This window comes from Myotis nattereri (assembly GCF_964212035.1).
Source record: "Myotis nattereri genome assembly, chromosome: 14".
Classification (NCBI taxonomy): Eukaryota; Metazoa; Chordata; class Mammalia; order Chiroptera; family Vespertilionidae; genus Myotis; species Myotis nattereri.
The window spans coordinates 43,790,087-43,813,555 of NC_138089.1; the positions used below are offsets into that span (position 1 = coordinate 43,790,087).

A 23,469-nucleotide genomic window follows, 5' to 3' on the forward strand; every position below is an offset into this window, starting at 1 on the left:
TCTAAGAACATACAGAACAACTAGCCTCCTCACTCCATACTTGAGTCCTTGTACTTGAAAACAGCTGCAATCCCTTCTGCATTCTTCTCTTCTCCACACTGACTACTCCCAGTTCCTCCCACCTTTCCTGTGCAACACGATTATCTCCAACGCCTCAGTGTCTATGAACACATTCTGGTTGTTTCCTCAAGTGTGGGCCTGGAGGGAACTCAATGTCCCTCAAGGTGCAGCAGCAGCAACTGATTACAACTTTCTACTCATACATACTGAAGACTAGAAAAAGAATTCATTCTTCTTTTACCAATCTCCTTAAAATTGTTAAACTTTAAAAAACACATCACTATAGTCTATATCCCTTTTTATCCTCCCCCCAGACCCCACACCTCAGCCATGACCAAGAAAACCTGAGACCGAGGATATATATATATATATATATATATATATATATATATATATATCCTTGTCTTTTAACGTTAATTCAAAATATACGAGAAACACTGGTAAAAAGAAGCTTGTGTAATCTCACCCTTAGCAAGGATCCATGGGAATTTTAAGAAAAGTTGGCAATATGGACACGTCTTGACCCCACATTAATTGTTAAAATCTTGAGCGTTCATGCAGACAGCACCAGGGGAGGTTTGATACTTACCCTGTTGTCCTACTGGCTTTCCGGATCTGCTGACATCTCCACGCCCTCAGCATGAGCTTCTCCACTAGTTCCCAGCCAGGTAGAATAAAACCTTCCTAAGCAAATAAACTGCTCGGCTGCTTGGAACCCAAAGCCACGTCCTGCACTTACGTGGCTGAGCTATCCCAATTACACGTGCTGGAAATGCACCTTAGAGACCCGTGCTGACTGACGCTGGGGTGACGTCATGACTGTATGGATTTTGCCACATAACGCACTCCCCGGCCAAGCAGCTCCCAACTCCAGGCTGCTCCCTGCAGCTGGGATTCCACACCATGCCTCCCGCCCCGCGACCAGAAGCCAGTGTCGCAGCAGGAAGATGAGCAAAGCTCGTGGTAACCGAAACCCCTCGTGAAACGAGACTCCTCTCACACCAGGAGGCTGCCTGGACCACTAACACCTGACATGCTACCTTATCCGCATCCACAGGCCCTGGGCGATGAGAACGTTTACTCCTCTCCAAGTCCAGTTCCCTCCCACCAGCCCGATCATCCTAACTGCAGAGGGGAAATAAAATAACTCACTGCACTAATTAAGCTGCTCATGACCAGGATGGGGACAGGGATAATTTGCCTTGACATAAGGCTTACGGTTCCCATATATTTGAAGTTTCCTTGGCTTTGAAGCCATCAAGGTTCAGGCTTGGGAGGCTGCATTTCAAGTGGCTTTTTTTTTTTTTTTTTTTAAAGAAAAGCATTATTCTGAAATGCCCCCGATAGCAACACTTGTTTGCTGCCGGGGTGCCTCGCGATGACTTTAATTTGCTTTACTGCACTCTTCAGATATCATGTTTGTGCCGGCGTGTCCGGTCTGGAAGCTGTCTGCATGCCAAGGCAATGCCCCCCTAAGTGAAGTCTTACATAAGCCTGACAAATTATCTTCACATGGAAATCATCTCGATGGGCTATTACGGAGCCATGAAAATAACTGCTGGTGAACCACCAAAACAAAAGCTGGCTGCGCAAATACTTCAGAAAGCCCCAGTCACATGGCATTTCTTTTGCCAGTGGCATTGTGCCAGGAGATTTGTGATAGGTACTGGCAGATTTTCCTTTCTTTTCCACTTCCATCCTTTCCTTCCTTCCTCCCTCAAGGTTGCCTTCTCTTTCTTTCAGCAGACATGGTTCTCTTTTCTTCTCCTCCTCTTCCCATTCTTCCTCCCTCCCTCCCTCTTGTTCACAGCTGCCTGTCCCCTCCCGTCTCGACATCCCTGTCCCGCATGCTATTGTTCAGATTCTCTATTTTTTATCTTTGGTGTTGAAAATATTACAGTTATCCCCCCATTTTCTCCGTTGACCCCCTCTACCCGACACCCACTCCAGACTCTATATTTTATTGGCAACCCACCTGATACTTCTAGATTCGAAATACCCTGCACTGATCATTTATAATCCTCTCTTAGATTATAGCAATCAAGATGGTTTATCACTTCTCTCCTCTACTTAACAATCCTCAATTTCTTCCCACTGGGTCCAAGATAAAACCTTACTCCTCAGCTTGTACACGAGATGCTCCAGTCCAGCCCGGGCTCCCACCATCCTACCTCCCGCCTTCACAGCCTCCGTCCGCAGCACACCTCACTACCTCCCAAACAGGCTCTGCCTGCTACAGCTCTGACAGCCCGCCTCCTGTCCGCTCCTTGTCCCAAAGGCTGAGCCAAGCCCTTCTCTCACCTCCTCAGGCAAAGTTAGTTACTTTCCTCCTCAGGTTAACATTGCATTACAAACATAGTTTTCCGTCTCCTCAAATAGGTTAAGAGGTCCTGGGGCAAAGGTGTTGCTGACTCACCCACCAGGCAGTTGCTCAATATATGTTTGCAGAATGAACTTTGTTTCTCGCAGTTTCTGCGGGATATTTCACAAGTGTGAAGCAGCAGCAGCAGCACAGTACAGTACTTACAAGGATAAATGTGCGCCCTGGCCAGTGTTGCTCAATGATTAGAGCATTAGCCTGCTCACCGAAAGATTGTGGGTTCAATTCCTTGTCAAGAGCATGATTCTGGGTTACAGATTTGCTCTCCGGCTCTAGTCAGGTGCATGTGGTAGCAACCAATCTATGTGTCTCTCTCATATTGATATTTCTTTCTCTCTCTGTCTCTCTCCCTTTGCCCTCTCTCTTCCACTTTCTCTAAAAAGGAATGGAAAAAATAAAATTCAAATCCCATCTGTGACTTGAGCAAGTTACTTAACCTCTTGGTGCCTTGGTTTCCTCATCTATAAAATGGAAATAATATCATTCAACTCTACGGTGGTCATGAGGACTAAATGAGTTGCTATATGTAATGTAGTTAGAATACTCCCTGGGAAATGGACAGACCTACATGTTACATGTTTGCTAAATAAAATGGAGGTAATTCTGTTACCCCATGGCTGTGTTTGAGGAAGAAGGTTTGAGGCATTATCAGGACTGACAATGGTAGGAGACTAAGTAGATCCTTTATTGGAAACGTCAATGTCTGCCTCCCTCTTCCAATCAAAAGGATAGCCACAAACAACAAGAATAAAACGTCATTCTACAAGAAAACTAAAATTGTTTTAGGCCGCACTCAGGGTTATGGCATGAGCTAGCTGGTTCTGGAAGGTATATAAGAAAAAACAAACGGTTAAGAAAATAAAATTCCCAAGACTATTGTAAGTGAGAAAGCACAGACTTGTGGCAAACGGTTTGTGTCCAGGTAAGAAGTTTGAGAGAAGTCTAACACCATGCAGTTTAATACGAACAGATGAGCAGAATTCGAAACTCAGAGACGATTCCTTTTCCTTGCAGGGAAACCGAGGAAGAGATTCTCTGGGCTGAAATTCTGCAAAGTCTGTTGACACCTAAGTGCGCCTGCATAGTCTGGCCCTGCACACATCCTGGCTTTACCTCTCGCCATGCTCTCCTGCATAAGCCTTACGCCCCAGCGGTCCGTCCTGGCAATCCTGAAACCCCCACATGGAGGCTCACTTCCTTGCCTTTGCATGGCAGCCACCCTACCTGGGTGCCCTCCCTCTGCTTCCTACAAATCTCACTTGGGTTATCACTCTTCCTGAGAAGCCTTTCATTGCTCTGGGCCTTTCCAAACCCCTATGCCCTGGCCCTCAAAGCCCCCTGAGCACACACATTTCTGAAAGCACTTATACTGCATTCGACCTAATATGCTTTACTTCGGAAGTGAACATACGGGTGGAATGCAGAATAAGTGAGCCTTTCAAGAGAGAAACTGTGCCTAAGCGCCCAGTGTTTCCTTAAGGCCCAGCACAGTGCCTGGAACAAAGTAGATGCTCAGTAAATTCTCACTGGGGACTTATTGACAGGCAGGCAGGCTGCCCTGTGTTGTAGGGGCAAACGCATTGCCAGGTGCCCGTGGCAGCAATGCTGGGTCTCCCCTGTGCACTGTTGATCAGTGCCATGCTCTGGGGATAGCTCACGTCTGACACAGCTGGAATGATTGCATGATTAGAAAATCATGTCTCTGAGGAAGGAGAAATAGTTAGGATTCCTGAGAAGGGTTAACAATATTGCACACACGATAGCCTGGGCCAAGAACTTAAAAGCTTCTTCATGAACTTCACCAATGTTTATGACTAACTTATTTTAGGTGGAAATACATATTAAAGCCACAATGAGGAACCACTGTGCACCCATCAGAAAGGTTAAACTTAACGACCAGCATTACTAAGTACTGGAGAGGATATGGATCACTTCAAACTCTCAAGCACTGCTGGGGGCAGTATAAAGGCGTACAACTACTTTGGAAAGCTGTTCAGAAGTTTCTAATGAAGTTAAACATGAACCTATTCTATGACCTAGCATTTATACTCCTAGGTATATATCCATAAGAAATGCTTACCAAAAGACAACCCCAAACTGGAAATAACCCAAGTGCATATCTACAGGAGAATGAATAAGTTGCAATCTATAATAATAAAAGCATAATATGCTAATTAGACTGGACAGCCAAACGACCTTTCAGTTGTCCTTCCGAACATCCTTCCAGAAGATCCTCTTTGGTTCAAGAAAAGAGATCATCACTGAACAAAACCTAATATACATCGGCTGAATGGCATGGTTGTGGAACAGGTAGAGCAAGGATGCGCCCTTCCCAGGCGCTTGTATCTGTAGCATAACTCCCTTTTGGGGATGGGCGAATAAAGAGCTCAGCTGAACCATCTATTCGGGATTTTTGCAACACAGACCTTTTCTCAGTCATAAACCTTTAAGCAAGTCATCTCCTTGCATCACCCTGTTTGAAAGTCATTTCATAAAAATAAGGTTGTGAAAACTATTTTTCATAGTAAAGTTAAAACTCTGAAAAGTATAAGCATAGTGAAGGCAGAAAAGGAGAAATAAAGTCTTCAAAATCCTTTTGCAAAACTTTGCCAAAAAGTGAGATAAGCCAAAGAGGATAAAAAAATTTCAAATCCTTGAAACCTACAATGTCTGTCACACCTGCCCAACCGAAAGAAAATAGACGCTTTAGCAAAAGGCATTTTCTCCTCATTACCAAACAGGGCTTTAACCCCAAACCCCAGTTTAACCTGACAACACCACATGGGGATCTGGAGAATTCTCAGGCTCTTTCAGTGTTTCTCAACTGGGGTGTTACAGCATTTGGGACAGAACAAATCTTGGGTGGTGCACCAAAGGTCCCAAAGGCTAGTAGCATCCCAGCCCTCCCATCACTGTGATAGCAACGAAATTCACCAACACAGTTCCCGATTGAGAACCACCACTGATGTTTTGACTCGAAACTTAATTGGCACCTGATTGGACTAATCCACCCTGTATCAGTATTCTGATTGGTGTATCTAGTGTTAAAAAAAAAATACTATCACTACTACTAAATCATCAGTCAACATTGGAAAAAACAGATATTTCACTCAAAAGTCCAAATTTTCAGTTCTTTAAGTGACTCATTTAAGTTACCTGTCCAGCTTTGGCTGGCATTCAAATTTGCAATCTGCACTTGAGGTCTATGCTGCAGGAAGGTCAAGTGCCAGTTACTGGTTTGCTTCCCACTCTGTACATTGGGGCTCACCAAATGGACGGCAACAGGGAGAAGCTAGCAAAGATGATGAGAGGAAAAGCTCATCCCTTTAAGGCCTGGAGCAGAGCTTGCCTGAGCCACCACCCCAAGTATCCTCTCCCCCCCACCTTCCTGGTCCATTTCTCCAGAGAAAGGAGAGTTCCAGCTCTATCTTCTGGCAAATAGAACCAGGGGCAAAATCATCAGTAGAAGAAAAGAAACAACTCTATAGTCCATCAATCATGACAAAGTGAATGACTCTAACCAGTTATGTGCCCCTAACCCTCATCCTGTTATACAGGCTGAATAGCTCAACTGGTTATGTTACAATGATGAGCTAATAGCATGTCCCCAAAGACTCTATTCATTCCTACACCCTATCAGAGCAAACCTTAGAGGTTTGTGGGCTAATGTGATTTTTTTTTCTGGGAGGAAGGTCTATAGTTTTCATCAGGTTCTTCTAAACCACTAGCCACATGTAGCTATTAAGGATTTGACATGTGGCTAGTTTGAAGTGAGATGTGTTATACTGGTATGTGTACAATACACCCAGCATTTCAAAAACCTAGCATGAAGAACAGAATGTAGAATGTCTCAATGATTTTTATATTGGTACTTGTTGAAATGACATTTTGGGTACTGAGTTATAGAAAATGTGATAGCAAAATGAATTTCATCTGTAGTGTTTCCTTTTTACTGTGGTCACTGGAAAATTTTAAATTATATATGTGACTTGCTTTTTGACTCACATTATATTTTTAGTGGACAGTACTGGATTATAGCCTAAGGGCAGGAAAATAAAATTGTTTCAAAAGCTCATGATAAATTACAAATATCAGGTTCAAACAGAGGGTTTAAAAAAAGTTCCTGGGAAAAGTAGGTAAATGGGTTAAGCATCTTTGTTGTTCTTAATCTAATCGACATGCACCAAATAACACAGAGTTTATTGGATTTGCCTTGGGGCCGGTCTTATGACCCCTCATAGGAGTAGTTAGGCATTAAAGTCTTTCTCAGAGCAACACTTGAAGCTGCTCTCTTTGCTTAAAGCTCCACAAAGGCAGTGTTCTGTCTTTTGGGCCCAGATGTTGGGTGCATCAGAATCTCTCCTCAGCTTTTCCTTCTGAACGGAAAGCTAATTGCTTCAGGGCATAGTTGCCCAGATGCAAAAGAATATTAATGTAATTTTTCCATTGTTATTATCAAGGTTTTGATTTGGCTAGAACGTTCTACTGAGAGATATTTCTTTTCACAGAAGCTTGTATCTTCTGTGGTTGAACACTATGTGGGTACAGACTCCTGTTCATTTTATCACATAGTCCTGCATCTAATCTGTTACAGAAAAGATCAAAACCTTTACCTTCATCTCCTTTTTCCTAACATCCTGCCACCTTTTGCAATGCGAGCACCTCTGGGTGCCATTTAATGGGTCAGTCCTAGGTTGGTACAGGTAGAACTCATGTGGGAATTTAGCTATAAGTGCGTTTTTCATGAATGAGCATTGCATTCATGCCTACCTGTCTCCCATTCACTCCACCTCCTACTCCACCCAAAACTTTTACTAGTACACCCAGCATTTCAAAAACTTAGCATGAAAAAACAGGATTTAGAAGTAATTCTATTGGTGTCCAAGATTTCCATTAAATGATGCCATTCATTTTGACGAGCATTAAGTGGCCCATGATAAAGTTGTCATCATGTTTTCCTTAACAAGTTGACTTGTTCCAACAAACTCAGGCTCCAGGCAACCATAGTTCATATATATATATATTTGAATTATTTTTCTTTCTTTGCTTCCTGGGCTACAGCATTTCTGCCCTTTAAAATTGCAATTGTTCCCCAAGCCAAGATAGAAGCTGTTAATGACTCTGTTTTTAAATGTTTTTAGGCTGACAACAACAACAATCATACAAGAGAGCTAGCCATGCAGAGTTCAAGGACACTGAGGATGGATTCAACATTCTTCCATTTTAATGTGCATAAGAATCTTGTTAAAGTGCAGATTCTGGCTTACTAGATCTAGAGATGTCCCTGATGGTCTACATTTCTACCAAACTCCCGGATGGTGTCAATGCTACTTGCCATAACCCACACTTTGAGTAAGAAAGGAGACTGTTTCTAGGATGTCTTCTATCTCCAGTAGTATATAATTCTGTGTGACTGGAAACCAATAGCTGACACAAGCAGGGCAGACACTCCTTAGCCCTTTGCTAAAATACTCCGGAAATCATAGTACCAGTTGTAGAAATGTACCTAAAGAGGGGGATTCAGAAAGTAAGTCTGAGACTCTATCACCAAACCATTTTAGAATCTTGAGGTAGATCAAAGTTACTATCTATTACTTCTTTCAAATGTATATTTAGCTACTTAATTCATAAGATATCTTTACAAATGAGCCCCCTTCACAGCCCAGCTGGGTCTCTGATAAAGCTGGGCACAAAACACATCTAAGTTTATTCAGTAACTTGATACATAAAGCAGCTATCTTGAATCTGTAGGCAAAGAAAGATTTTGCTAAATAAATATTTGCTATTCACTTTATCTGTTCTGTGAATACAAGTGATCCCATATAAGGTTTGCTTAAAGTGGGACCTCTCTCTCTCATTCCATATCTGATAAGTATAAAAATAATTTATATTAATAGCAAAGACAACAATTCACAGAGCCTTCCATCATATCGATTGTTTTTCAATTCCAAGTATGTTTGCCACCATATAGTTGATGCTGATATTAAATTCCTTTGTGCAGGTAATTTCTTTAAAAAGTAGACTAAATAGAAATCAAAAGGAAACTTATATATTATATTTTAAATAAGCCTTTTAAATTGATTTTAGAGAAAGGGAGGATAGATAGAAACATTGATGAGAGACATCGATTGGCTGCCTCCTGCACGCCCCCTACTGGAGATCGAGCTAACAACTCGGGCATGTGCCCTGAGAGGGAATCGAACTGGGGACCTCTTGGTTCATAGGTCAATGCTCAATCGCTGAGCAACACCAACCAGGCTATATGATCTTTTTATGTATAATTTTTTTTGTCTCTCTTGACTACAAGCAGATGAATTTTCACCATATTAACTGAGTGCTAGACACATATTATGTGACAAATACTTTGCTAAGTGCTGGCATTTAGGGGGTGAGAGGGTGAATAATTTCATCCTTTGGCTCAGCCAGGCTCAAGCGAGTGGGGGTAGATAGGCACTTGGCTAAGCATTTGCAACATAACATGCCTATAATAAAGATGTCTATAAAACAGATTGCAGAACAGGGGCATTACTTGGATGGTGATGTTGGCCTCTGAGTTCTAAAGAAATGCACACTTAAAAGTCTGTGTCCTTGTTAAATTTTCATCATTGATTAATTTCAACTTCAACGATATATTAGTGTATCAAAAGTTTAAAGTAGAAATAAAAATCTGTTTAGATGTATTAAATCACAATACAGCAAATGTTCAGACATGAAACCACCCACTGCCTACAATAACAATAAAAACACACACAAAACCCCCTGCTAAATATTGAAAATAGGTTTTTAGGCACTATTAAACCCCCCTCTCCCTTCCTCCTCTTCCATAAAAGTCAAATTTTGTTTATTCTTCTAGTCCCGAATCAAATTCTAACCCCTTCACTGAAAGTTTCATAGGTAGTGACCGCCACCATCTCTTCATCGTCAGCTCTCATCATTTTACACCGAAACTAATTAATAGCTGCTTACTTGACACAACCTCACCTCCATCCTATCTGTCACATCATTGCCATAGGATACTTTCTAAAATATAAAACTGGATTAAATTACTACTTTGTTTAAAAATTTTAAATGGCTCCCTATGACTGTCAGATTAAAACGCAAACACCTAAAACAGACTTCCAGATTTCCATCTGTCTTATCCTCACTGCCTGAATTCTATACTTCATCCATAACAATCTGCCTGCAAATTACGTATCGTGCTTCTGTGTCTTGGCATATGCTACTGCCTCTGCCTGACCCCACTGCCCTTACAGTTCCTAGATCACTCCTCTTCACCTTTCCAGACCCAACCTAGGTAAGATAAAACCTTTGCTTTTAGTTTTCATATGTTTAAGTTAGTATATCGCTAAGTTCAGCATGCATCAGTATCATGTGGAGGGCTTGTTAAAGTTTCCTGGGCTCCACCCCCAGAGTTTCTGGTTTAGTAGGCCTGGGAGGGGGCCAAAGGATCTGCACTTTAACAAGTTCCCAGGTGATGCAGATGCTGCTGGTCCAGGGGCCACACTTTGAGAACCGCTTGTCTAAAGAATTCTTCATCAAGAAAACTAGAGTTTGGTTGCTCACTTTTTCATTCGTTAAACAAGTGTCTGTTATGTAAATATGTGCCAATTCCAGCACTTGAAGTAGAATGGGTATTTTGCGCAGAGGTATAAAGATGGTCTCTCTCTGGTGGGAAGGAGGCAGAACTGCCTCCATAATTGTGCAGGTTGGACAGTGTGTAAATGGTGCCCACTGGGGTACTGCAGCTCAGCCAGACATGATAGTCCTGGAAATCAGAGAAGCAAACCAGTGTTTACACAGCAGTGAAATATATGCCATGATACAAACATGCATAATGTGCTTTGAGCAATGAATAGGACCTCCAAACCAGATATGAACTGGGAGCAGGGCATCAGGCAAAGCTTCCTGGAGGATGTGATACCTCTGATGAGTCTGGGAAGGTGCAGTGGTTACATTGAGAACAGTAGGATAGAGACAGGCAGGGAGAGGAAGTAGCATGTGCAAAGACACAAAAGTATGATATGTAATTTGTAAGCAGATTATTATGGCTAAAGAATTTCAAGGACTCAAATCACTTTGCCTATATTTGGGCATTTGCTTAAGTAAAAAATAAAGTACGAAATATTACACACATTCAAAGACCGTATAAAATGATATTACAGACACCCACATACCCATCGTTTAGATTTGCTTTATTTGCTTCGTGTCTCTTTATAAGAAATAAAACTTAGCAAAACACTAATTACCTCTCTCCCTATCTCTTTCCTCTCGCGCCCTTCTCTTGCCAAGCTAGCCACTAGTTTACAGTTGGCATGTGTTTTTCCCATGCATGTGTTTATGCTTTTACTGTGTAAGTGTAAGGGCAATTACTTTTTAATGAGAGACTTTGTCTAGGATGTTGCAGCAGAAATTACAATGCTTGCCTCAGCAAACTTCCTGAGAAGACACCTTGAGCAGTAGGCAGCCGGTGACAACCAAACCTGCCCCCCTCCAACATTTGCAGGGAAAAAAATGGGACTCAAACTGGCTTTACAAAATGCAATCAGAGAGGGTTAAAGTGTCTGTCATTTTTCTTTCATCCTATTTTTTTTAGTTGTTATGAGCCCAATAGCAACAAGAAAAACAGTTGGGAGAAGGAAAAGGAGATAAAACTCAAATTAGGGTATTCTGTCACTTATTAACAGCCATTATTAGCAGTTTAGTGGTTCAGATTGCTGATTTTAAAAAGTTAATGGGAAAAAATATCAATAGATTGGGCTTCAATTATTGATGTTTCCCTCTCACTCTCATTCTTAGGACTAGCAAAATGTGACTACACAGGTTGTTTTTCGTAAGAACATTTGACCTAGTAAGTAAATAAACAAAAACATACACACATACATACATACATACATACACACATACATACATTTCAAGAACTTTGGTGCCAGGAAAATCACTTGCCCCAAATCACTGAAATGGAGAAGACATACAATTTCCATCTTGGTATTTTCCATTTGGATAGGCTGACTCATAATGATCTGAAGAAATAGTTCCTTTCAAATGCACACAGAATTGCAAAAAAAGCGAGTTTTGCAAAAAAGCAAATTCTGCAAACATTGTGTACTTTCATTTCTGCTCTTAGGCACATTAAACTGAATTGGTCATATAAAAAATCTCTTGCTAAATTGAATTTAATTTGATTAGGAAATTTGCGTGTACGTGCAGACAAAGCATGGTAATTGTGAATTTTAAAAATGTCTGGTTATTGAAAATGTTCTTTTTTATGGAAGTTTTGCCATAGCTTCATTAGGGAACTGAGTTTTTGTCAGTGTGGATCCACATTGGGAATTAAATAGGCCAAAGCCCTTGTTTGGGAAATCACTCAAGGAGTAGGTAGTTTGTCCTTTCTGAAGAAAAGTAACACAGCCTCAAAAGCTGGAACATTGGAGGAGCTTGAAATTCTTCCTGCTCTGGCTCCAAGGGACCCTCTCTTGCCATTTCCTAGCTCTGTCATTACTTCCTTTAAAAACAAATGTCTTGCTCTTCCCAGCCCCAGTTTCCTCATCAGGCTCTGGAAGGCAGAGTTGGCTGCTGGATCCTAACGTCCTGGCCTATGACCTCAACCAACCAAAATAATTACCTTCTACGTTACTGTAAGACTTCTAAAACACACAAATAGAGAAAATTTAAATAGAGTTGGTTCAAAGTATTTCAGGGGGAAGAAAGTGCTTTTCAGAGGGTCAACATACCTTATTGCAAGGGTATAGGTACACGGCCAGTCATTTGAGACTACCTGACACATGTCAAAAGCAAAACGCCCGAATCCACCTGTAGCTTATTGTACAGGTACTATTTAGGCCTGTCTTCCAACCTCAGTCACCAGAGGTTCCATTCTGCTAGGATAAATGAGAAGGAACCTTGCATTTTATAGGTCATGGAAAAGCATTCAGGTGAGGCAGCAAAGGATAAAAGAATTATGAAGATTCTTCATAAATCTCCCAGGTATTATCAATAGCACATGTCCAAGTAATGCATGAATCAAGTACATACTTGAGATTTCCATTCCCAGAATGCCCATTATCTTCCTTTAGCCACATTACAGGGTACAAGGCCCCGAAAGATAGTCAGTCATTCCATTGGCTGGAATTCTCTGAGTATTTTTTCCCTGGTTTGGGTAATTACTGAACAAAGAAAGGATTGGAAAATCAGCTAGTCTCATATTTTCTGAAACCTTGTGTAGTGACCTTAGACCCGACATAGCATTAAGAAAATTCATCAGCATTCTCAGTATATAAGGATGTTCATCAGTATTTTCATTCCTTACTAGTAAATGCCTAGTAAGTATTTTTTTGTTTGTTTGGCTTTATTTTCTCTCTGTGTTTTTATACATTTCCATCACTCCAGAAAATTCCCTTGTGGCCCTTCCCAGTTAATCCATTCTTTTCACAAGGTAACCACTGTTTTGATTCCTATCACCATAGGTGAGTTGTGCCTTTCCTAAAACTACATACAAATGAATGAACACAGCAAGAACTCCTCAGTGTCTAGTGCTTCACGTTTATAGCATCTATAAAAACCACCTCTTAGTTTCCGTATCTGTCAGTTGAGGGAACCGCCTGCAAGAATGGTGTGCAGGCATTCTGAGGAGTGGTAGGTTTCCGGGGAGCGGTGAGGGACCTGACAAGTCACCTAGACTGGGCGTGGGTGAAGAGGAGGCCGAAGAGTGGGGTCTGCAGCTCCCTTCTCATCTTCATACAAAACAGCTGTACTTTTCCATGTCTTACAAATGGGGGTTCATTGAAAGTTTTTATTTGGGAAAAGGGTTCTTTGTAAAAAAAAAAAAAAAGTTAGAGAGAACCACAGGTCTAGACCACCCTTGCAGGTCCCTTTGCCCGATTATTCTATAAATTACAAATAGAGTTTTCTGACATGAGAACTGTGACTGGTCCCCTGGAGAGAAGGCTGGGAGACAGAGGCAGTCAGACGGGGGCCCCCAGGGAGGGCCTGGGCACTAAGTACTGTAATATTAGTACTAGTTACCATCAGATAGCGCCACCCCTAACTGAGGCACCTAGACAATGGGCCAGAGGCCCTGGGCCAGGGGAGGCACAAAGACAGCATTCAAAAGACCGGGCTCCCACAGCCAGCGCGCATTTCTATAGACTCCGCCAGACGCGGGCCCAGCCGGAATGCCACCTTCCAGCCAGGGAACCACTTTTTTCATGGGTCGCTTTTAAACTGCTAAAAACAATAAACACAGCAAGGGAAGTGCTGACACAACCTTAACTGCAGAGACAAACTGAAACTGTCGTTATAATAATGTAAACAAACCGGGTTCCGAATTCTAACCTTGCGTTGCAGAAGGAGCTGCTGGTTATTGGCAAACACCTGGGAATGGACAGGGAGAATTCAGAGGGCTTGTCAATCAAGACAGGGGATCCTTGCTGCACAGGCGCTTCCGTCCTATCTGACTTGCTCCAACCAACGGGTGATGTAAGTCTTAGGACTTTTTCACACACAAAAGAGAGACTGAAGAGGGACTGTTGGATCTTCATGGAGCACAATTTTCCCACACAACAAATGAAAAGATGGGCTCCTTTCTCTCCCTGTCTTATCATTACTCTTATTCCCCCACGCGAATTTGTGGCATTCCTTTACTCCAATTATGCTTTTTAAAAAGCCCATTTACTGTTTTATATTTCCCTGAATACCTACAGAATTCAAAACTATGTTAAAGAACAACAGCAGCAGTGCCAACAATTAGAAGATAATTCCCACAATGCTGCAAAGTGACAAGCATAGAGATCACGAGTCGGCCAACACCCGAATAAGGCCTGCTATCTGACCTTCTGATCCATGAAATCACGTGTGGAACTTGGCACCCACGCAGGACGGCCAATGGGGGGGAAACCGCAGATCTGGAAAAAAGGAAACACAAGAAAATAAATACAAGTGCTTTTTTTTTTTTTTTAAGTTCCCCAACATTTGCTTAATCTGCTCTTCTTTCTATGTTTAAATAGAGTCTGGTTTCAGAGCTGTCTCTGATTTTGAATAAATGCAAATAGACTTAGATAAAATCTCATTCCAAAGGGGAGATGGTTGCCGATGGTTTCAGAGAATCCTTTAACACAGAGATTATAGTAACACATTATAGGCAGGGGACAACGCCTGTGGATCCCAAAGACCTACTTTTCTGTGGACAGGACTCAGGAGTTTTGGACTCTCAGCCTGGGAAAATGACTAAAAGACAAATGTGAATCTGAAACAATTTAGAAATGTGCTAATGAGGGTCCAGTTGGGGCTCAGATAGGTCTTAACAAATAAAAGCTTCAACTGTGCCCTGTGGTGAAACCACAGGACTTGCATCCAAGCATGACGCTATGGTGCTGTCTAGACTGTGCTAAGTGCGATTATGTTGGGGACACTTCGCACAGGTATAAACGGATGAAAGAGGCGGCCAAACAAACAGCGGCATCTGCTTGTGCAGCCGACAATGTCTCCAAGTGTAGGGACAAGTGAGAAGCTGCTTTTCAACTAACTGTGGTTCCCCAATTTTTGTTGTATGCAACTTAGCCATCAGAAAAACAAGGGCCAGTAGAACAAATGTCTGGGTTCCTGCTACCTAGAATGGACCGCTGATAAAATTTTTTCACATCTGCTCTTCCTTTTTAATTAAAAAAAATTAAAAATAGAGCCTAGGTATAATCTCCTTGACAATTCCACTCCAAGGCCAGAACATACATCTGTTTGCAACTTTGTAGTCCACATTTAAAATATACACATACAATATGTGTACCCAGGACAATGCACAGTGTTGTGTTTTTAATTTACCTATACGAAATGAATCTATGCATATGTGTCTATCGCTCTGCATTTCTGAGTCAATGTTAGGGATGTGAGAGCTAACTGTGTGGATCTCCAGCTCATCCCTTTAGCTGCCACAGTGAATAAATATATATGCTTATTGTCCTTTCGCCCAACACCCAATGTTTATGGCCCCATAAAAGCACCTATTATATCATTAAGTGATTGTTGGGTATGTGTGGGTGTGCGTATGTTTGTGTGTAGGTGTGAGTTTTCTCTGCCACTGGACTCTTGAGCTTCTCGGGATGTTGCCTTGTCTTGTTTTAACTATGGCTGTTCTGCGGGATGACTTCATGCAGAATCAACATTCAGTGTGTTAAAAGGCAAAATATATTTGTTAAAAATTGATCTGCTTATTATTAATTTCCTCCTCTTTAAAGCAACATGAAGGAAGACTTTGGGGCCATATTTATATATTTTCTTCAAAATCTCTCTCCACTGCTCTTGTCCTATATCTCCAAACTCCAAGCCGTTACTATCACCTGGCTGTTTGTTGGACAATCAGAAACTCTGAGAGTAGGAGTCCAAAGATGAAGACATTTAAGACACATATTCTAAAAGCATTCTCAAAGGCTGACTTGCCAATGCCAAGAAGAAGCTTGCGTTTGTAATTGTTGCGTTTTTATGGCACATATGAGTAAATATATACCACTACCCCTAACATTAATATTTAAAAACAAACAGTGCCTTCTGTATGAAAATAATAATGGACATTGGTTTATTTTTTTGAGGCTATAATTCTGATTTAGACTTTGAAGAATAAATGTGAACCTGACTCAGGATAAACAATATAAAAATTCTCATATGATGATTAATATAATAAGCATTTTTATACATAACGTTTACTCAGCACATTTTGTGGGATGGTTTATGCAACATTCTTTCACCTAATTTCACTTAATTTAATCCTCAAAATCATCATGTGAGGTAGATATTATCGTTTTATGTTTTTATTGATTATATATAGAGAGGAACATGAATTGGCTGCCTCCTGCACGCCCCCTACTGGGGATTGAGCCTGCAAGTGGGGCATGTGCCCTGACCAGTAATTGAACCAGTGATCTCTCAGTACAGGGGCTGACACTCAACCAACTGAGCCACACTGGCCAGGGCAGAGGTAGGTATTATTAATCACCCTATTTTTTCAGAGGAGGAAAGGAGAGGCAGAGAAAGGTTTAACATTTGTTCAAAGTCAAACAGTGAGGAAGAGGCTAGCCAGCAATCTCATCCAGGCAGTAGGATGTCACAGGCTTTGTTCTGAATTACTGAGAACAAATGTAGGTTGTAAAGATAAAACTGCAGAAAAAAAAACAGAAAAACAGTGTCATTGAGGTGGTTTCCAAATTTTGCTATAATACAGACAGACAGCGTCTTTCATGGTGTGCCTCAAACTAAGGACAAACCAAATTAGAGTACTCCAAGTAGACATATTCAAAGTGATTTCTTAGCGATGAAGGAAATCTGAAGTAGCAAGGTCAAGCCCCAGACCCTTCCAACCTAAACATACCCATTTTTAATTCTTCTCTTTAGAAAACAGGGAGCTCACAGCTCAAAGGAGGTGGCCCAGTTTGTATACCCAAGATTCAAAGCAAAAATGAGAATAACTTCCTGGGACAACTTTAGCTCAGAATGTGTGTTCTTTACACATTTTTAATTGGGGCACAAATATATTAACAGAGTGGTTATTTTGTACTTTCAAAAGAATCTGTTTGTACCTGATTCATATTTATATTTGGAATACATTTATTTCTGGGCATGAAAAAGTTCATTTTGTTAAGCCATCTGACCTGAGGTGAGGTTGGCACAATTTCCCAGGACTGCTCCCAATTAATGCAAATTGAAGGTTAAAGGATAAATAAAGTCCCTTTAACTTGGTTAACTAATATGTTATTTATAAATGTCTCTTTCCTTGGTCTATTTTTTTCATTCACTAACTATGTACACATGAACAGTATGGAAGAGATTAGTAAATATATAATGTATATTTTATCACAAAGTTTTCATTTTAAAAGGATTACTATTATGGCAAAAATTAATGCCATATATTATCTATCTATCTATCTATCTATCTATCTACTATCTATTATCTATCTATTTGCACCTGTGTTATCTCAGGTCTCTTAAAATCTAATGGAGCCTGAGACAGACTGACTGCATTGCATTAATAGCCTGTATTCTTCACTCCTCCCTATACCTGTCCTTTTGTCATGTAACTTTGCAGTTCTTCTCATCAAAGAAGCTGAGTCTATTTTCCTATCCCTTTGATTCTGGTTTTGGCCATGTGACTTGCTCTGGTCAATGGAATGTTAGCAAGTCTGCTGCATGTGGATGTTTGAAAAAGTTCTTGTTATGTTTAAGTCTTTTCTTTTGCTTCTCTGTGATCGCCATGAGAACATGCCTGGCTAGCCAGTAATGGTTAAGAAACATGGAAGGGAATTTGCTCATGTCAGTGGTCTCTGCCAAGGCCATCCTAGATCAGCCTTGACCTGCCAAGCCCCATACATATGAGAGAACCCAGGCACAATGAGCAGACCCACCTAGCTGATCTCCAGTTAACTACAGATGCATGAGTAGGCCCAGCTTGAAGTGGAAGAACCACCCAGCCAACCCTCAGACCCATGAACTTAAAAATGCCCCTGTTTCAAACTGTTGAGTTTTGAGGTAATTTGTTACTATGCCAGGTAATTCCAGGTAATACTATTGGGCACTAGATGACTGATATAGGACCTACTTCTGGTTCACTCAAAAAAGAGATGACCACATAGAAGATGATATAAATTAGGTAGTAAAATGCAGCAAGTATCCACCAAATACCAGCTGTATCAGTCAAGAGTCAATCAGGAAAATGTAAACTGGTCTAAGTATTCAAGCAGAAGGACTATAATGAAGGCATTGATTACACAGGCCAAGAAAAAGATGGAAAGACAAATGGGAAAATGAGGCATCCAGGAACTCAGTAATTGCAGGAAATCCCTGAGCTATATGGACAAAGAATTGAAATGTTTAATATCAGAGCCCTGGAACCAGGGTCAATCAGCAAAAGCTGAAGGCTCAAAGGTCCTCCTCTGAAGTCCTAGAGGAGACACAGTTATCATCAGAGATACTGTCTGAGGCAGACAGTGTGGGGAAGAAGTGCCCTGGCTTCTCCCTTCCTTCAATCTTCCATTCCCTTCCAGGGCTTTCCAATGGCTGAAGCCAGATGGAAGCCTGGACAGCACAACCCTCAGTGAGCAACCTCTCAGGAATACAAGGGAAGGGCAAGAAAAAAACAAACACCCGAGGGGCCAACAGGCAAATACACCACCACAACGTAAAGATATTATACAGGTTTGAGAGCAACATCCACAAAAATAATGAAAATCAGAATAGACACTGGACTTGAAGGTTAGAAAGCAACTGTGGGAGCAAGGTGAAGAAGTTATTGGGGAAACTGCAATATTCTAGTTTGGCTGAGAAGGCTGTGTATTTAGGAGGAAGGAGCAATGAGGCTACAAAGGTGAGAGCTTGAAAGAGTTTGAATCTAATTCAAGCAGATTGGACTTCTGAAGTCAACAGGAAATGAAATGGTTCTGGGCAGAGAGTGATATGATCCAAACTGCACGTTAGGAATATTACCCTGATAGAAATTTGATGGGTAGATTGGCGGGCGACAACTAGACCAGGGGTTTTAGTCAAGGGTAGACCTCGGGAATTCCCAGTGCTCCTGGACAAACTGGCAGGGGTCTGTATAAGCATTCAGTTTTCTGAGAGATGGTACATAGCTTTCACATGGTTTTTTCAATGGAGTCCATGACCCTTGATCCCATTGTAAGCACCAGAAACAGGGAAGTGATTTAGAAAGCTCCTACAATAATTATTTTAACGAAGATGAAACATGTAACAGTGGTAATGGGAATGGCGAGGGCGATATAAACATTTATGAGGCACTAAACAAATAGGATGAATGTGAACAGAAATAAATAAGAACCAGAGATTACGAAAAGGTTTAACTCTGGGCTACATCCACTTGCTATTCCTTCCTTTCCCCCTATAAAATGGAGGAGGCAACTCATGCTTCCAAGGTACTGTAAAAATTTACAAAATTGAAAAGTTCCGAGATAAACACATGGCATATATATCACCACTGTCCCCCTCCTCTCTTCATCACAGACATTACTAATCAGATACAACCTTTACTGATGACTCCTGAGGCCTAACACAATCTCCAAATCCTTCTCAAATAGCCCCCAGCAGCTACTGCCGTTTTCTAGAACAACTGTTTTCATTTATTGTATTAACTGCTCTTTAGTTTCATAAAGATGATGTGTCAATAAATGAATATATTTGCTGGAATGTATCATATGCTATTATGATCTTTATATACATATTCATATACATATTTCTCACATGTGAAAATCTTACTAATATGCAATTGGCAACTGCCTAGATCAGTGATGGCGAACCTTTTGAGCTCGGCGTGTCAGCATTTTGAAAAACCCTAACTTAACTCTGGTGCCGTGTCACATAGAGAAATTTTTTGATATTTGCAACCATAGTAAAACAAAGATTTATATTTTTGATATTTATTTTATATATTTAAATGCCATTTAACAAAGAAAAATCAACCAAAAAAATGAGTTTGCGTGTCACCTCTGACTTGCATGTCATAGGTTCGCCATCACTGACCTAGATCTTACACATCCCCTTAATGTTAACCCAAAGCAATCAACACAGATTTGAATGAAACTGACTGGGGCGGGGGGAAATATTGCAAACATGAAAACTTATTCCATTATTGAATAATAAGGTTTTAAAATCAGCACATGTCATCACCATCAACTACTAGTGTTTTCACTGTTTGGTAAATTCTTAACTCCAATTATAGGCAAGTAGGTATGTAGTATGACCATGAGCCATCCTCTTGTCAAAGTGACCCTTGGATTGGTGTTTGAATGCCACTCTGGTGGTTTTCTAACCTTGGGGTTTTTCCATCTGATATTTGAAAAGAAGTGTCATTATCAGAGTTGCTTTCTATATAGGACCACAATGAAGGCAGACTTAGATAAACAAATATTTTTTCTACTTAGAGTTTTGATCATCAAAAAGATAATTATTGTCCATATCAATGTGAAGACTCCCTGTTCACATCAACCCCAACTTCCAAAGTTTGATCTGTTCAATCCCACACAAAAGAAATTTTGGAAAATTGTCTATATACAAAAATATTCCAAGAAAAAATCTCTAATATAAAAAACTCTCAACAGTAAGTAGTTGGCCATAACCCACAATAAAAAGTATGTTTTAATCCATAACACATGTACCTATAATTGGATGTATGTGATTATATCTAACTAAAACAAAGTGTCATGAAGTAATATTTTATTTATGTGAGGCACTGTGATATTTTCTATCCTATTCTATATTCGATTATATTCTATTTTAAATACTATTCCATTAAAGAAAAGTTAGTAATGACCAGCTAAATTGATTTCATTACCCACTAATAGGGCCCAACAGTCTGAAAAACACTACTGTAGCAAAATGACTAAAGTACTCTGACTGTATTCACCAATGTAAACATATCCACAAAAGACCAATCCAGAGCAACTTAGCAGGGGGAAAAAAATCTCTTGGCTCTCTCCCTGGTATCCTGGATGAAGCCAAGGTTTGCGGAGCCAACTTTTGTACTCGGTGGTTGACAATGACTGAAAACTGAAAGGCGGAGATCAAATCCTCACTCTGCTTCTCAACACATCTCTTCCGCTGGGTAATTTATACCGTGCAAGTATCAAGCTATTCAATTTTGCTGTCATTTACTGTTCTTTTTCCAACAGCAATGGAAACACAGGATCGGTTTACTGTCTTCTCTCTTTGGTAGAATTAGATTATTCTCCCTCTTGCCCCTTTAAACAAAGATGGCATTCATCACTCCGGAGAGCCACCGCCGAGGATCTCCAAACAAAGCATGGCAGAATCTGGGCGTTGAGGGTTGTCAGTCCAGATTATATACCAGAACGGACTTGGGAATGATTCTTTTGACCAAGTGAACACAATTGGAATTGGAGCAACATAATTAACCGTAAAAACAAACAAACAAACAAACAAACAAACAAGTAAACAATAAAAGGCTCTATGCCTCCAAATTCAGGGGTATCTACTAAAAGAAAGCTACTTATTTAAAAAAAGAAAAAGAAATACATTTTCTCTTTCTAAAAGGAAAAAATAAACAGGACTGAAATGTTCTTCCTTACATGTGAGACTTTGACATTCATCTGCTTACTGTGCATCTTCCGTCTCCACCCCGTGAGTGAGTGCATCAGAAGCCTGACATTCACCACCTTCTTTTATTCAGCATTTCTACTTCTCAGAATACATGATTATGGCTACATACAAAACTTCAGTGACAAACATGTTCGTGTGGCATTATCTATAGTGGCAAAAGACTCAAAGGAAATACAATTAAATCCTAAAGGTGGTAAACTTTGGGTGTTTGAGTTATTGGTGATTGAAATTTTATTCATTATATTTACCCATATTTTTCAAATTTTCTAAAATAAAAACAAGAAAAAAGGATTAGAAATAACACATCTGTGCTTGATACCGAGACACCAGTGAATGTCCAGGTAGATTTTCACCGGGCCAAAGGATGCACAAAGGGTTTGATTATGTCCTGAGAACACTTTTCGGGAGCTCTAGCACCTAACTCAGGTTTGTCAATGGCAAAATGGGGACAATAATAATACCTAATTCGTAGAGTTGTAATGAGGATTAAATTAAGAAAATCAAGTATTAGAAAGTACCTGGCACACGTACGCATGACATGTGTTAGCTGTTACTGTTATTATTATGTTGTCCCAGGAATTTGGAAGATATTTATCTAGTTCCCTGATGAACCCAATGCAAAGGCCCAGGAGAATATGGGTTTGTTCTAAGTGCCCCCAAAGTTATTCTCTGCATTTGGAGAATCAAATGGGGCATAAGAAAAGTTTGAGGGTAATGGATATGCTCAGTGTGTTGATTGTGGTGATGTTTTAACATACATATGTCAAAACTTACCACATTGTATATTTTACACTCAGTTTGTTTTATATAACTAGACCTCAAAAAGGCTGTTTTAACATGATGAAGTAGAGACTTTTTTAGACTAGCCATCCTAAGAGAATTTTCCATCAGCAGACCAACACTAAAAGAGTATTAAAGAACCTACTTTAAGACGGCAGGAGAAAAAAGGTCTGGATGGGAGCTCAGAAATACAGAAAGGAATAGTGAGAAACAAAAATGGTAAATATGCAGCAAATCTAAAGGAATATTAACTGTTTGACAATAATTGTAATGTCTTAGTTTTAAAATGTTTGTAAAATTCAAATGCAAGCAATAATAGATGATATATAAGCACTTTATGGCAATATTTGAAAATGCCGATAAAATGGATAAACCACTAAAAAAATTACCAAAACGGGAAAAAGGTAATAGAAAGTTAAATAATCCTATTTCCATTAAAGAAATCGACTTTGTATTTAAAAATTTCCTCACAAAATATTCTCGTTTTAAACTGTTTCATTGGTGAATTTTCCCAAACACTTAAAGGAACAGCACATCAATCCTACATAGTTCATTCAGAATATAAAATAAGGTAGATCTTTTCTCATTATATAAAACTAAGTTGATGAGGCCAGCACAACCTTGAGGCCATAACTAAACAAGAATATTACAAGAAAAGAAAATAACAAGCTAATATCTCTTATGAATTTAGGAGAAAAATACTAAAAAACATCAACAAACTGAATCCTGAGATATTTTTAAAAGGATAACAAGAGCAAGAGGGATTTATTCTAGAAATAGGAGGTTGGAAAAATATTGGAAAAAATCAATCAATGTAAAGCATCCTATTAACAAGACAATAGAGAAAAAATATGATTATGTCAGTGGATGCAGAAAAAGCGTTTATATAAAAACATTTACGTCATTCAAATCTATTTAGGATGAAAACTTCTGCAAACTGGGATGGAAAGGAAATGTTCCCAATCTGATAAAACCCTATAACAAAAAACATCTTAGTGAAATATGACTATTGAAACCTTTGCCCTTGGACTAGGAAAAATTTAAGGATACCTTCTTTAACCAAAATTTGTGCATTCCTGTAGGTCAGTGGTTTACACATTTTCACTTACTATGACCACAGTAAAAAATACACTTTATATAGT

General features: G+C 40.1%; 1 protein-coding gene across 4 annotated transcripts in view; it reads right to left on the reverse strand.

Moving 5' to 3' along the window:
• The window catches only part of THRB (thyroid hormone receptor beta), a gene marked incomplete at its 5' end in the record, with an annotated part of 280,575 nt that overhangs the window by 139,795 nt on the left and 117,311 nt on the right, over positions 1-23,469 (reverse strand). For 3 of the 4 annotated variants that reach the window (XM_081105803.1, XM_081105802.1, XM_081105804.1), the window contains one exon: positions 14,269-14,340. Of the gene's footprint in view, positions 1-649; positions 1,906-14,268; positions 14,341-23,469 lie in introns of those variants that run through there. The other variant, XM_081105805.1, reaches the window with a different exon arrangement.